General features: G+C 36.9%; 1 pseudogene; it reads left to right on the top strand.

Annotated features, from left to right (window-relative positions):
* The first annotated feature begins 6712 nt into the window (after positions 1–6712).
* On the top strand, positions 6713–7732 carry LOC140626879 (annexin A2 pseudogene; annotated as a pseudogene).
* The last annotated feature ends 9624 nt before the right edge of the window (positions 7733–17356 follow it).

Consider the following 17356-nt stretch of genomic DNA (forward strand, 5'->3'; position numbering starts at 1 on the left):
AATAAGTAAGTAGTGTTTTATGTTGTAGAAATAGACTCTAAAATAAAATTGCAATTTCATAACTTTATTGACCTTCCCTTTTGGTAGGATATATGTAGAACAAAACTCAGTTGTCAGATGGAGGTGAAAAGAATATGATATATAGAAATAGTGAAGGCTGTGCCTTGTCCTCAAGGGACTGAGGCAAAGAGGAGAAAAACATTCAGTGTCAAACACTGCAAATACAATGAATGGCATTTAAGACAAAAGAATAGAGCCAGGGTGTGTTCTGAGAACGTGAACAGTAGTGCTATGCATAAAATACACTCAGAAAAAGACTAAACTGCTTATAGAATCTTTGCAATTGGTTCAGAAAATCCCCCCAAACAACCTGGGCTGAATAAATTTATTTTCTCTCATTCAGATATATTTACACATGTTTCTTTTCATTATGGTATATATTTTTAATTTTTTAATTTTTAGTTATATAAATCTTCTCTTGTGGTATAATTTTTTTTTCTGAAAAAAAATTCCCAGGTATAGCTACTAGGTTCACCCTAGAGGAAAGTTATATGCCAGTTCTCTGGTTGATTTTACTCTCATCTTTCAATTTCTAACACAGTGATCATATTTACAGATGCAGAGGGGAATTCATCGGAAGCAGACTGTCATCCTTAAAGATGATGTAGGTGAAGGAAATGCTAGTGTCAAGCATGATAACATTTACAATTGTTTTGACATTTTATTTTGAATCAAGAAAACAGAAAATCAAAACATATCTTTCTCTTATTTTGCTAAAAAAATTTATTTATCTACTTGCTATCGTTACTCCAAAAAGCATCAGAAATATGGAAAAGTACAAATACTGAAGATTATTTTTATGAGAGTAATTGTATAATTAAGTAAAGCATATGACACTACAATATAAAAACTATGGACTGCTTTCATTGAATGATCAGAGGGTTGATCATTGTTCATTGTTCTATTCTAAGAACTAACTTTTTTTGAAGATTTTTTTATTTATTCATGAGAGACACAGAGAGAGAGAGGCAGAGACATAGGCAGAGGGAGAAGCAGGTTCCTTGCAGGAAGCCTGATATGGGACTTGATCCCAGGACCCCAGGACCATGACCTGAGTCAAAAGCAGATGCTCAACCACTGAGCCACGCAGGCATCCCTCTAGGAAATAACTTTAAACACAGTTCTTGAAAGCAGAGCCTCTAGGTTTTTAGTTGTACTTGGAAAATTTGATTAAAATTTAGGATGTCTTTCAAGCTTATCATCTTGAAAATATAATTTAACAAGTAGGATGAGAATGTTCAGTTCGTTGAGGTTTTTTAAACTTTACCTTGTTTTCTTTCCTCTTTTCTTTCTGAACAATTCTCCTTTCTGTGAGATTATTTGATTCAGGCATCATTTCAGTCTTGGTTGCTCTAGAGACATCACAGGTGAATGAGAAAGCAGTAAAGATCCAATAACTTGGCAAAATATTTATAAATAAGACATCTGGTTCCCAGTCTGACATATATAAAGCTTGGAAGTCATCACTTCCATCCTTACAACAAGAAACCAACTGAACAAACTGAAAGTCACCTCTCTTTAAATCCAGCAGAATTGAGGTCACAGGACAAACTACTACCCTGAAAACTACACAGATGGATATGGAGAATGACAACTTACCAAGAGCAGAAGCCCAGAAGCAAAAGCCCACAGCTAAGCGAATATCAGTAGGAACATTTTAACCAAAATTGACTGGTTGTTGAAGCACAGTGAGAGTCAAAAACTTCAAAGGGATCTGGGCTTAAAGGAGCTCCCACATTTTACCCCACCACCTCAACAGAGTTACTGTAAAATAATAGGGAATTACAGATAAAGAACCACAAGCTTCAGATTTAACTTAAGTTTTTGGGAACACCTGAAAACAACATGAGATACAAAAAGGATGATGCAAGAGAAGAGCTAAGCTTCTGACAACAAGGCTACAGCAAACAGTAAAAACAACCTAATTTCTAGAAAGATAACCATAAAACTCCATGCTTAAGGTCTATCTACATCAGTTCCTTTTACCTGACACATCATCCCTAGTTTCAACAAAAAAATTACAAGGCATGCTAAAAGGCAAAAGCCGAAACTAAATGAAATAAATTAAGTCTGAGAACCAGGTTCATAAATGGCAGAGATTTTAGAATTATTAGACAAATAATTTAAAATAACTATGATTGGGCAGCTCCGGTGGCCCAGCGGTTTGGCACCGCCTTTGGCCCAGGGTGTGATACTGGAGACCTGGGATCGAGTCCCGCGTCAGACTCCCTGCATGGAGTCTGCTTCTCTCCCTCTGCCTGTGTCTCTGCCTCTCTCTCTCAGTCTGTCATGAATAAATAAATAAAGTCTTTTAAAAAATTAAAATAACTATGATTAATATGCTAAGGATTTGGATGGAAAGTGTACATAATATGTGAGGACAGATTGGAATAGAAACGGTGATGGAGACTCCAAGAATCAAAAGGAAATGTTACAAATCAAAGATATTTAAAAAAATAAAAAGTATAGTTGAAGAGTAGACTGGACTGGTCAAGAAAAGAATCCAAGAACTGAAGACATGTCAGTAGGAAGTTCCAAAGCTGAAATGTGAAGAGAAAAAAGAATGAAAAAGATGGAATAGAATATCCAAAAATTGCAATGGAAATCCCAGAGGAAGAAAATAAGAAAGGAACATGAGAAATATTTGAAGAAATAATGACTGAGAATTTTCCAAAATTAATGACAGCCACTAAACCACAGATCCAGGAAGCTTAGAGAACATCTAGCATAATAAATACAAAAAGAACAACAACAAAAAACACATAAACAAAAGCCCTCAAGGGATAACCTATTCAAATTGCAAAAATCAGAGACTAAGAGAAAATCTTGAACTAGAAGAAGTTGTCCCTCTGATTCATCTAGATATTAACTATCTTTGACAGGACATGGGAAAAAGTGATTGAATAAGATATTTGACATATGGAATATGAGACAGGTAATAAGATGTCATATGATCAAGTACCCAAGAGTACATTAGGAAAACAGAGATTCAGAGGAATATAGTATACAGCCATAGTCTAATAAACCAGGTAAAATATGATATTTCCTTTGGCTGATGCATAGGATTTTAGTTAGGGGTTGGTCAAAAACTTGGATCTTCCAGGAAGGAGAGCTACATGATCAATTTACCAACCAAGAAGTGTGTATTTTGTTTCTGTTGTTTGCAAAGTACCTGGCAAAGTGCAATGGATCATAAAAATGCATCAGCCAAAGACTTATTTTTCAGTAATTTAAAATCTATTGGGAAAGAAATGGTAGCCATCATATAAAAAGAACATGCTACAGTTAGAAGTCAGAGATCTAAGAATCATTTATACTTTCTGAAATTAATACGTTGTGTGACTTGGGGAAATTATTCTATCAGTGAAAGTTTATTCCCTTTTAAGATGAAAACAATTACACATATTTTATTTGTGTTTTGTGAGGATTAAATAAGAGTGTATGTGAAATTACCACTTAATTAGTGGTTTAATATTGTTGAATTTGTTGAGTAGGGCATTAAGGCATGAAAATTAAAAAACAAGAATTTAAGAGCAACTCAAGGCAGCCACAGAATTGATGTCAGAAGATCTCAGGGTCTTATGATTGAGCCTGCAACCAGCTCAGAGCTCAGGACAGAGACTCGCTCCATCTCCCTGTTTGCTCTCTCTTTCTTACTCTCTCGAATAACTAGATAAATAAATAAAAACATTTTTAAAATGTTTATGGACATCTAAACCAAAGAAGCATTGATTTTAATGGTCCATTAATTAAAAACTCGAAGTGAGATTTGGAAAGATGCATTTGTAATAAAAGATACTAATGAGCACACGTTATAGGCTTATATTGGAGGAAGAAGCAACTGGAAGTTCCCACCCTGGGAGTTATTTGAGGAATATAATTCTTGCTGCCCTGAATAGGTTGTATTTAATTCAGGGGAAATCATAACAAGAGCATTTAGCAGGGAGATGATTGCAAACAGCAATCTGACAGTAAATGCTTGGGTCAGTGATGCTCCTGCACATTATTCCCTATTCAAAGCAACTGTGGAAGCTGCATTTCTAGGAAGTGACATTTAAAAGACAGGATAAAGTTTTCAAATGTGTAGTCTTCTACACCTGTAGTGAACATTTCAATGATAATTGCAATGGTGTGAGCTTAAAATAAGGTAAACAAAATTTCATTTTCATACAAAATGGTATGAAAAAATAGAATCAGAAAATGGGTAAGCTTTATATTTATTTTAATTGGCTTATTATCTATTTTACCATTTGCACAGAATATTTATCAACATCTGTGGTTTGTATTTTCTCAGTCAGTCCTTCTTTATAAAGTAAGAAACACTTCAGAGATTTTAGGTCTCCCGCTTTTTTTTTTTTTTTTTTTTTTCACAATGAATCCCATGGGCCCACTTCACATGTGAAAAGCATGCTAAAAAGATAGGTAGATAAATTCCTTCACTTGCAAACTTTCAACTTCAAAGTTTCCACAATAAAGAACACAATTGCACACCAGAGTAAAAAGTGAGTTAACTATTCCTGACACCAAAAAATGGCAATATTGGTCACTTGGTCAACTTTAAACAAATGGCCTTAAGAAGAGCCATTGGGAGAAAACCTGCACACAACTAAAAGGGTCTTATCAATTACCATTGTCAGTTCTTAACTCTGGTAGAGTGAGATTCATTCCTCCGAGTCTGGTGTGGGTCATTTTCTGGTCCTTTGAGCACAGCCGTTCCAAAGACTGAACACACTAAAGGCAACTGCAAATGAAGATTTGCAAAAAGCTTTGAGCAGTGGTACCATCGTTTCAATACGTATATAGAGCAGACATTGTTGATGCCTCACCGCATATTACAACAGTCCTTCATGTTTATCTGCTGCTGCAACTCCCAGCACAGCAACAGCTTCTCACCTTACATGCCTCGCCCCACCCCTTCTCTGCCTTAGGTTTTCTTTGACACCCCAAAAGATTGTTCCACTTAGTCCAAGAATTCATCTCCTGGGAGAGCTCTTCAAACAATGGTAGAAGGGGACAATGGATAAATGTTCCAGTCTCCCCACCATCTGGTAGAACAAGTGTGATATTTGCTTCTCAAGATGTTTTCTGCAATATTGAACCCCAACTTCCCACAATGGTAACCCATTTAATAAAACATTCTAATATTTCCTTTTCATCTTCCCCTTAACCTACAGTCCACACTTCTCCATTTGTGCTTTCTGAAAACATCTCCCATACAAAATACTTAAAATCAAGTCTTTTTATCTTAGGTCTGTTTTTGAAGGAACAAAATTGAGAGTTGGTGCCAAAAGTAGTTCCTGAAGATAAGATTCAGGAATCAGTCCATTTTCTAGTCAGAGGACAATAGGGATCACATTCCTGGGAGCTACCTAGCAATACTGTAGAATCATAATTATTAAAACTCTCATTTCTCCTGGGTTGGACTGAAATAGAGGTGGAAGAAGAAGTACTAGTTTACACAAGAGCTGTAGCACTTGATGTGGAGGCAAAGGTAACTAGAAGGAGCATGGAGTTGCCCAAGAAGCCTTTATATAGAACAATGATAAGCTTGGGGCAGCCAATTATCAACTAACATCATTTGAAGACACTTTTCTCTTAAGTAGCTAAATATACATTGAACTGAGTATTTTTGTCTAGAATTTGATCATAAACATCTTGAAGATACAAAGAAGACTGAATATACATCCACAGCAGGTCACCTATGCTAAACTCAGGTCCCTGACAGAGAAGGAGTGAGACATTGAGACTGGTATGGGAGTATTTAGTTGAATTCTTGAGAGGCATGAATCCTGTTATTCTCAGCTCTCTAGGCTGCCCAAGTGTCCCCATTCCCCAATCTTGCTGTATAGAAGCCCGACATTTTGTCACTGGATAGAGATTAAGCAAAGGCTTCACCTGAGGCACATGCCTTTGCAACAGTGTTTGTCCTCATAAGTTTTTGTTCCTTCCTCCCTGCATTGTCTCCCATCTATTGGAGGAAGCAGCTTATTTACCAAGGGAGCTGCAAGACCTGGTAAATATGTGTTAACAGGAATAAGGAGAGTCTCTATACAGGAGAATCTTGAAAGTCTTATGACCAGCAGGGTGGTGGACTATAAGACTGGTTACAGGAAGAATTATTGATATAGTCATCCTCCAATGACTCAGTATTCAATCTAAGCCAGCTTTGTTGGTTTGCTGAGATGGGTCTCAGAATCTCAAACATGATGGTGGTGGTAAATTAGTTGGAGATGCTGGAACAGCTTTGAGAGGTTACTGAGATAAAGATCCAGTGGCTCAGGGAGGTAAGCAAGTTTTAATGGATTTATTACCTGATATAAGATATCCCATTAGCTGGCTATATTCCCTGGGAAGACCCAGAGGACACTCCCTTCACTAAACAGCAGAGAGGCTCTACAACTGGGGATGCTCATAGCTCTCAGCACCCAGCCCAGCTTCCTTCAAAATGTCTACTGTTCTGGGGCAGCCCAGATGGCTCAGCAGTTTAGTGCTGCCTTCAGCATGAAGGCATGATCCTGGGACCCGGGATTGAGTCTCACATCGGGCTCCCTGCATGGAGCCTGCTTCTCCCTCTGCCTGTGTCTCTGCCTCTCTGTCTGTCTGTCTCTCTGTGTGTCTCTCATGAATGAATAAATAAAAAATCTTTTAAAAAATGTCTACTGTTCATTAAATTCTCTGCAAGCTCAGCTTGGAGGGTGATCACTCCACACCCTGAAGTGCATATGGGTCAGTTAAAGCATACTCCAATTTTGATGCTGAGCATGATGCTCTGAACATTGAAATGGCCATCAAGACCAAAAGTGTGGATTAAGTCACTATTATCAACATTTTGATCAACCACAGCAATGAACAGAGACAGAATATTGCCTTCTTCTACCAGAGAAGGACCAAAAAGGAACTTGCATCAGCATTGAAGTTAGCCTTGTCCAGCCACCTGGTGACCATGATTTGGGGCCTATTGAAAACACCTGCTCAGTATAACACTTCTGAACTGAAAGCCTCCGTGAAGAGACTGAGGACTGGTGAGGACTCCCTCATTGAGATCATCTGTTCAAGGACCAACCAAGAACTTCAGGAAACTAACAGAGTCTACAAGGAAATGTACAAGACTGATCAGGAGAAGGACATAATTTCTGACACATCTGGTGACTTCGTCAAACTGATTATTACCCTTGCAAAGTGTAGAAGAGCAGAAGATGGCTCTGTCATTGATTATGAACTGATTGACCAAGATGCTTGGGATCTCTATGATGCTGGAGTGAAGAGGAAAGGAACTGATGTTCCCAAGCGGATCAGCATCATGACCAAGAGGAGTGTGTGTCACCTCCATAAATTATATGAAAGGTACAAGAGCTATAGCCCTTATGACATGCTGGAGAGCATCAAGAAAGAGGTCAAAGGAGACCTGGAATGTTCTTTCCTGAACCTGGTCCAGGACATTCAGAACAATGCCCTGTATTTTGCCGACCAACCATACAACTCCATGAAGAGCAAGGGGACTCATGATAAAGTTTTGATTAGAAGCATGGTCTTTTTCAGTGAATTGGACATGTTGAAAATTAGTTCTGAATTCAAGAGAAAGTATAGCAAATTCCTGCACTACTACATCCAGCAAGACACCAAGGGCAACTACCAGAAAGTGCTGCTGTACCTGTGTGGTGAGGATGACTGAAGCCCACCATGGAATGAGCATCTAGGAGTTGTGCTTCTTTGTTTCCAGTTAACAGTTCTAGAAAATAGCCTGTGACTAACAGTCCTCTTTTACCCACCGCCACAAGGATGATGGATGTTAGCATAGCTCCCTCCCCATCCTTATTTCAGTTGCCTAAGCATTGGCTGCCTTTCATGTCTAATCTCTCCTTTTAGCCAAAGAAATGAACATTCCAAGGAGTTGGAAGTGAAATCTATGATGTGAAACACTTTGTCTCTTGTGTACTGTGTCATAAACAGATGAATAAACTGAATTTTTGTTATAAAATTTTTTTTAAAAAATTTTAAAATCAGAGAATATATTAAAGAGGTAGACAGTGACATGATTGACCAAATGGTGGCTGTTCTCTGCAGGAAAGCTTAATGTTATAAGATGTTGTTATGGATTAGGCTTTATAGGATGGGCTCCAACCATTGTGTGAATTATAGTATTCTAGAATAGCAGAGACCAGGAGATGTCTGAGGTAAAGTGGGCTTTATTTTATATAAGCGACAGTTTCTAGGTGGTAATTAGAATCCTAACCCTGAACGATCTATAGCAATGGTTTATGAAGCTCTTGAATGCAACCTAGTTGAGGAGCTATTCGATAAGGATACTGTTTGGCTTTTAACAACAACAAAAATAAATCAAAAATGGGTGAGCAGAGACATTTGAAGTCAGACCCCACAACAGAAAAACACAAGCAGCCTACTAGTTTTCAAGAACTCGTTCCAACTGACTAATAGGTTCTCCTATTATTGTGGGAACTTAGGGATGACAGTGAAAAGTGAGGTCCTAGTTTCTTTCCATCTGACAAATGGTCCCATGAGTTTGTGGACCCATTCTATATCTGCTTCCCTGTCTCATTGCACATAATTGAGATGGATATGCTTAGCAAAACCTCCTGGCCAGTGGAAAAGGAATCATTATGGTACAAAAAGTCTAGTCAATATCCCTAAAACTATCCCCATTAGCCATAATAGTGAATCAGAAACAATAATACACTTTGGGGGAATCCCTGGGTGGCTCAGTGGTTTAGCGCCTGCCTTTGGCCCAGGGTGTGACCCTGGGGTCCTGGGATCGAGTCCCTTATTGGGCTCCCAGCATGGAGCCTGCTTCTCCCTCTGCCTGTATCTCTGCCTCTCTCTCTCTCTCTCTTTCTCTCTCTCTCTTTCTGTGTCCATCATAAATAAATAAATAAATAAATAAATAAATAAATAAATAAATAAATCTTTAAAAAATAATAACACACTTTGGGTGAAATTATAAATATTGGTTCAAAGTAGTAAAATGACAGTTTCCACTCTATCCCCATTCATCACACCAAGATGGCTTTTTAAAAAAAAATGAATGGATCATGGGGCTGATAATAAATTATCACTAATTAAAGCAAACAATAGATAAGTTGCAGCTGCTGTGCTCTATATATGGTGGTAGCTTCTGCCAGAGGTCAACATTGCTTCTGGCACTTGTTATGCAACTCTTGATCTAGAACTGGAATCGGCAATATTTCTTCATAAAGGGCAACTCAGTAAAAATTTTAGACTTACAGGCCATATGTTCTATGTCACAATTACTCAACTCTGTCATTACAGCACAAAATGATCCTTGCACAATATGTAAATAAATGGATGTGACTATGTTCCAATAAAACATCACTTATAAAAATAGATTTGGGTTCAGATTTGGCCCATGGGCCATAGTTTGCCAAATGTTGATCCAGAGAATATTATTTTTCTATCAGGAAGGATGTTCATCTTTACTTGAGCAAGAAATCAAACCATATTCACTATCTTTTTTAGGGCTATTTTAACTCCCCTATTCTCTATTTAAAAAAATAACTATCTTGACTCTTTGGGTACGTTCCACTGGTCCATTATATTGATGACTTTATACTAATTGACCTGGTGAGTAGGAATTATCAAGAACAGAATGGATCCCCTAGTGACACACAGGTACCAGAGGGTGGGTGAGAAACCCTACAGTAAACAGAACTCTCCCCCATCAATGAAATTTTTGGAGGTCCAATGATCTTGGAATGAGGGGACATTCACTGTATGCTAAAAGACAAGTTACTAGATTCTTATCACAATGAAAAAGATGCGTGATGCTGTTTTTTAGGTTTGGACATAGCATATAACATTCTCTGTAATACTTCTTCAAGTCATGTATCAGGTGACTTCATAGGTGGAGAAGGTTCTTCATCAGATTTAGGATGAAGTACAAGCACTCAGATTCTGGGACCATATGATTCAGAAACCCAGAACTAACCCATATTAGAAATGCATGCTATGTGGAATTTCGTGTATGTCTCAAATGAAGTTGAAGTGCAGATCTCAAGGAGAAAACTACTCATCATATTAAAAGGAGCTTCTGGGGATGCCTTGGTGGCTCAGTGGTTGCATGTCTGCCTTTGGCTCAGGGTATGATCCTGGAGTCCTAGGATCAAGTCGCGCATTGAGCTCCCTGCATGGAAGCCCCTTCTCCCTCTGTCTATGTCTCTGTCTCTCTCTCTCTGTGTCTCTCATGAATAAATAAAATCTTTAAAAAAAAAAAGGAGCTTCTGTTATGCTACTTTTTAGTAAGGACTATGTGTCTGACTATGGAATGCCAAGTTGTAACAAAACTAGAGTTGTCAGTATAATCTAGATACTATCACATCCACTAAGACATAATTTGAGTGTACATAATAGAATTCCTCTGTATGATGGGAATGGGATATCTGTAATCAAACCTAATTTGATCCAAAAGACACACATATATTACCTGAATACGTGACTACATAAACCTCTCGCCTATTCCTGTTACACAATTGGCTCTCTCTCAAGTCATACACCCTGATGGTCTTGTTGATGTTCCCTATTCAATTGAAAGAAAAGAAAAAAAAATCCTAAATCTAGTTTACAGATGGGTTACCTTGATATCTGAGGGAAAGCCAGAAATGAGCATTCTCACACATAGCTCCATTCAAAGATTCAAAGGACATAATGAGGACAAATCTTCCCAGTGATAAGAACTTTGAGCAACACACTTGATCATATCCTTTTAGGGAAGAAGTGGTTGAGATAAAGACATATATGGGTTGTTCAGCAGTGGCAAATGATTTGGTTAGTTGGTTAGGGGACTAGAAGGAACAAGATTGAAAGATTTAATAAAAAAGTTGTAATAAAGAGAAATGTGGATGGGACTATGTGAATGGACCTTAAATGTGAAGATTTTTATGTTTCATGTCAATGTCCACAAGAGAACATGCACTGCAGAGGAGATACTGAAGAACACGAGAGATAAGATGATTTGTCCAGTAGATGTCAGTCAGCCTCTATCCTTTGCTAGCCCCTTGCTTGCATGATTAGCCAATGAGCAGGACAGCTATGATGGCAAAGACAAAGGCTATGAATGAGCATAAAGGTAGGGACATGCTTTTGCCAAGGCTATACAAGTCATAGACATTGCTGAACATCTGAACTTTCAACAGCACAGAACCACTGGCTAGCATGTTGTACACACCAAACCTCTTATATCATGAAGGGAACAATGTTTCCCTTCAATGCAATTGAAACTTACTTTGGAACAATATTTTTCTTCCTTGCACAGATACTACTATCCAAGTCTTTGACAGATTCACTATTATGATATATATATAGACTTAGACCCAAGGAAGTCATTTTATAGCAATAGAGATGTAACAATAAATATGTGCCCATAAGATTCACCAGTCTTACCATATAGCACATGACCCATAATTTCACATCCTGAATTTTAGAATGAACACTCAAAAGTTTAAGATAACAGCTAAGAGGAGATATTCTGCTGGGTTGGAGCAATCTCTTAGAGAATGTGGTATAAATATTGAGTCAGTGGCAAATAGATGGCATTGTGTGTCCAGGAGCTAGAACACATACAACCAAGAACCTTGGGACAGAGTAGGATTGGCTCTTATTGCCATTCTCAGTGATCTCTTTGGAGAATTTTTATTTACTCTCCATGGAACTTTAGTCTCTAAAATTGTCTGGATTGGTTTCATCAATGGGACTGTAGTTTGCTTCACTAATGTTTAGTTTAAGATTTTTAAGAGATTGTAGCTGCCATCATCCTTGAATACCAGTAATTAAGTATTTTCATAAAGTATTTAGGAAATGCTAGGGATTAACAGCGGCAGTACTGCTTATATTTTATCTCATGTCGCCTTGATATACCTGAGTTCACCTAAAATTGTAGTTTCTGACAAGAATGCATCAGGGATAGAGATGTTTCAAGAACAATTTTCTGCTGAAGATGAAAGTATAGGCATAAGGCCTAAGGTATCCTTTGGGGGAAAACCCAACATAAGTTATATATCTCAAAATATGTAATGTATAAGTTAAATATATGTAATAATATGAATATATGTTCATGTATATATATATACATATGTAATATATATGGTATATATGAATACATATAGTAATATGAATATGTATATATTAAATACACATAACACAAAACCAGTTATATGACTTTCTATGGATACTGAGTATATTGTTTCTCCTCACAGACAGATCTTGCCCAGCAGTCTTGTAGGCTAAGAGAATATGTGAGTCATCTCTGATCCTAGCAATAGGAAACATACTAAAACCATTCTAACTCATAATGAATATAGACACAATATAATTAGATCAGCAAATCAAGCAGAGAATTCAAGGTCTAAATGGAAGACAATTAAAATGGTCCTCATTATTCACGCTGAGAAACTGATCTTGGACAGCACATGCATTGCAAGAATTGTTATGAGATAAAAGGGCAAATAGCCTGCACAGTCTGACCAGTAGCACATTCCCCAACATGTTCTTGGAAAAGCTTGTAAGTGAAGAATTAAACCTACAGAATTAAACAGTGGAAAAATGGTTCCTTTTGCTGCAGCAAGAAAATCATTGGTTTATAAGTTTAGAAATGTATAGAAAAGGCTTATTAGGCACCAGGAATAATCTAGATGCCTGAAATAATGTGTGAAACACAAGACACCATCACTTTAAATTTTCTTCTTCTATTCATATGGATGTCAAGGGTCAGAGCTAAAACCTGAAACTTCAGTTATCAAATTCTCAACAGTTAAAATTAATTACAAATACTTAATAAGTCAAATGTTGAAAATATATTCTTAAGATAGAGATAAAATAAATGCTGATAGAAATAGTTCAGAAAAGTCAAGCAAAATAATTTAAATATGTAATATTTTCAAGTCATTTTAACCCAGTTTAATGTGGAATTAACTGTTTTGATTTACTTCACTTTGCTTTACTTTGCTCAATCCAGAGTTGTTTCTTTTTTCTTTCAATTCCTTTGCTATCACCACCATGTTTAATAAATGATCTGTTCTGTTATATATTTTTATTAACTTAAGCTTATGTAAATTTTTTGTTGTTGTTATTTGGCCCTTAGTACTTTCATTTGGTGGCAGGTATTGAGTGCCTGAAGGTGGGAGTGGAAAGAGATTTAGATGAGTAACTTTATTTTGGTACAAACACTATAGTAAAACGACAAAGGGAGGAAAATGAAAGAAGTACTGAAAACTGTACCTTTTCTGACCTGCTTTTTGGTTTAATTTATATCTTATGAGAATTTAGAAAATCAGACAAAATCATTCATTGGAAAAATATAAACTTTCAAATATCATTGCACTGTGATCTCCCAATAAATTAAAGTGCAATGAATATTTTTATTAAAACTTAGTAGTCTGCACTAAGTAAATAGGTTTTCTGGGGAAAAGTTACCATTGTGTTTTTTATTCAACTTTTGTAGAATAAAAATTTTTCATTAATAATCTAGATATCATTTTAAGCATTGTACGGACTTGAATTTTGAGTTAATATCCATTTCCATAAATGTATCATATAATTCATAAAATTATTTCGTCTTTCATATCAGAGAGGGGTTAGATAATCTCAGAAGAGAAGTATAGAATTATTGCTGAATATTGGGTATCCCTGGGTGGCTCAGCGGTTTGGCGCCTGCCTTTGGCCCAGGGCGCAATCCTGGAGTCCCTGGATCGAGTCCCACGTCGGGCTCCCTGCATGGAGCCTGCTTCTCCCTCCTCCTGTGTCTCTGCCTCTCTCTCTCTCTATCTCTCTCTGTCTATCATAAATAAAGAAATAAATCTTTTAAAAAAAAGAATTATTGCTAAATATTAAATTTTATAAAAACTTGAAACTTTTTACTATTAAAAGCAAAGTGTCTATAAATTAAACAATTTTTACTCATAATCATGATGTCATAAATAGAATAAACAAGAGATGGTCTAGACCAATCCTTGTTTTGCAAATGAAAAAAAAAATCTGTGCTTGGGGACATTTAATGACACTAATCATTTAATCCTAACTAAGTGACAGACACTGAATAGTAAACAAAATATCTTCTGAATTCTTTCTGCCATACTATCTTAAATGTAAGGAATGACCATGGTTTTGGATTAGATGGTAATCATATCTTTTTTTAAAGATTATATTTATTTATTTATGAGAGACAGAGAGAGAGAGGCAGAGACACAGGTGAGGGAGGCTGTGGGACTCGATCTGAGGACTCTGGCATCACAATCCAAGCCAAAAGCAGATGCTCAGCCACTGAGCCACCCAGATGCCCCCAGGCAGTAACCATTTCTGATTCCAAACAGATAGGGAGAAACCTGATGGGAAAGAAACTATCCTTCTTAAGGTATAGGAGATATCCTCCTATTTCTGAAAAAGTGCTCCAAAACTCTAGACTCCTTCAAATTTGAAAAACTATCATAAAGTATTATTTAGTTTTCCTGAACATGATTTTTAAGTGATCTTAAAAGCAATCTGTGAGGGGCATCTTGTGGCTCAGCCAGTTAAACATCCCACTCTTGGTTTCCCTCAGGCCATGATCCCATGGTCCTGGGATAGAGCCTGGCCTCAGGCTCTGTGCTCAGTGCGGAGTCTCCTCCTTCAGATTCTTTCTCCTTCTCCCTTTCCTGCCCTGCGCCTGTCCGCCCTCCGCACCCCCCCCCCGCCCCACCACTGCCAGCTCCTCCTTGCTTGCTCACTCTCTAAAATAATTTTTTTAAAAAATTAAGATAATCTGTGACAAAAATTAAATGTTGAAAATGAATCATGAAGATATGAAGCAACATTACCGATTTTACATAAGAATGTAGAAATCTAAAAGTGTGAGTCAATAGGTATGAAAGAAAAAAGCCCTATCTACATTAAATATTGTTAATCATCCATACTGATATGATTCTTTTTGGCTTCAAACTTCCAACACTTTATCTTAACTTGTTCCATTATTTGGTTCTCAAAAAAGGTGACACTAATTGAGAAACATAACCTGGTCTTTTCTCTAATTGGACCTAGTAAAAGTAGGGCAGATGATGTCATGGATGACACAAAAACTGCTGTAATCTGCAAACCCTAAGTTTCTCAAAGGAATAAAGGCAATTTTCTTTAAGAGTCTCATTCTGAACCTAAACTTAGGTAATTTTTTTAGGGACAAATCGGTTTAGAAAATTCCCATCTATCTTTTCTCTTGGTTCCAATAAAGATTGCTCCGCAGTGAGGGTTGTTTAAACAGCCTCCTTTCCTTGGGCAGACATAAAGCTTCTCTACTTCATTTGCAAGCTCTTCCTTCAAAACCCGCCCAACAGGGCTTTCTTCAAACTGTTTCTAGTGCAGCTGATGGAGACAATAACTCCCACACCCTACTCTCCTAACAATTTGGATGTCTTCTTAACTGGAAATAGTAGGGAAGCAAAAATTGAAAAGAACCTCCTAGCAAGTGAAAGAAAAACTGTTTGTTTTTTAAAAACCACAACCAAAATCAAATTAGAAAAGGCATTACTCCTATTTTCTTTTTCATATCCTCAGAAAAAAAGGACACAGCAGGTGACAGAGTAGAACCAAGGGACCATTGAACAATAAGGAACAATGAATTTAAAAAGTGGCTGTATGCATGCCTGTGTACGTGTATATTTGTATACATGTGTAAGCATGTAAGCATATAATATTTAAGTGGGAAGAAACTTTAGAAATAGAAACATAATAACATGTTCCCTGTATCACTATTGTAACCAAAGCCAAATTAGGTTGGATTTAATCCAATTATATTTACACATGAAATAAAAATAAAATTTTCAAACTGTTCTGAGGCAAACATGGAAGCATATAAAATGCTAAGGTAACATTGATAGTTCTGATTTCAGTGTCAATTTGGAGTTGAAGGCGCAAAGCTACAGCAGTGGTCTTAGGCTTTCCAAGGCAAATTAAAAAATAAATACGTAATCCAACTGCAATGAAAGATGTAAGATGATCTTTCGTAGAGCCTTATTAAATTTGCCTATGACCCATTTAAGAAGAAAAAAGTTTTAACGATTATCAAATAATTGTTGCCTCTTCATTTTCAGAAATTTGTGTTGTTTCCTCTAAATCTCAAAACTGCAATGCACACTGTATCAAATTGTCACAGTGAAATAACTTGGTGATGTGAAGTCTTTGATAAACAATTAGAAAAATTAAGAATAATCATGGCTTTAATTAAATATATAGTTAAGGAATACTGAGCTAGGAATACAATCCAGTAATTAGCTTTGCAATGCTTCCAAGTCAATGTATTTTTCATTCATATCTACAAATTTTAGCATGATTATGAGGCCTACACATCTATACAAAAGCATCATAGAACTTAAATATCTTTGCTATTAAAGATTTATTGTAGGTGGGTGTGGAGATGGGTTAAATAGGTGACAAGGATGGAAAAGTGGACCTATCCTGATCAGCACCAGGTGTTGTATGGAAGTGTTGAATCACTATATTGTATACTTGAAACTAATACTACACTGTAGGTTAGCTGACTGGAATTTGAATAAAAACTTTTAAAAAAGAAACACTCCTTCAAGTAAAAAAAAAAAAAATTGAGTGTAATGTCTGATCTAATACTTGATCACTTTTTATAAAGCAACATCTGCCTGCTACTTTTGAAATGTTTTAAAAGTTTAAATCTCTTTACAAAAGTTGCACTAGTAAAACATTGTTTCCCTGTTAAATTCTTATAGAGAGTATGGTCCCTGAAATCATTTGGAGCTGTAGGAGGAAGATAGTTCAAAATTTCTGTCATTCATGAGCTCTTCAGTAACATCTGCCCTGAGCCAAAACCTCCCACATAGAAGTAATGGTAATAGATGAAGGGAAGGGAGTAGTAGAAAGGTCCATTGACTACCATTCAATTTACTGAAATTGCCCACTTAGAATACTTATTTAGACATTACAAGCTTCACTTTCTCAAGTGTGAAGCCTGAGTGCACCGAGCTGATGTGAGGTGTAGAGGCTATCTCCCTCCACGCTGCATTTGCAGAAAAAAAAGGAGACGATGTACACTGAGTAAATAGACAAACCACATGGAGGCAGGTGCCTGTGATACACAGCGGCCGCAGGTACATTTGTACCTTTATCATGAGGACTGAGGAAGAGATGTTGGCCAAGGGAGCAAGTTAAAAGCAGACTGTCTGACTGTTTAATTTGCGTGAGCATCTGGCCCTTCCACATGTCAGAAGCCCGGCTAAAGGAATTATGTTCCTCATTGAACGTTTTCAAAGTAGCCACATTTATTTCTTCTTAC

Source organism: Canis lupus, chromosome 38 (assembly GCF_048164855.1).
Source record: "Canis lupus baileyi chromosome 38, mCanLup2.hap1, whole genome shotgun sequence".
NCBI lineage: Eukaryota > Metazoa > Chordata > Mammalia > Carnivora > Canidae > Canis > Canis lupus.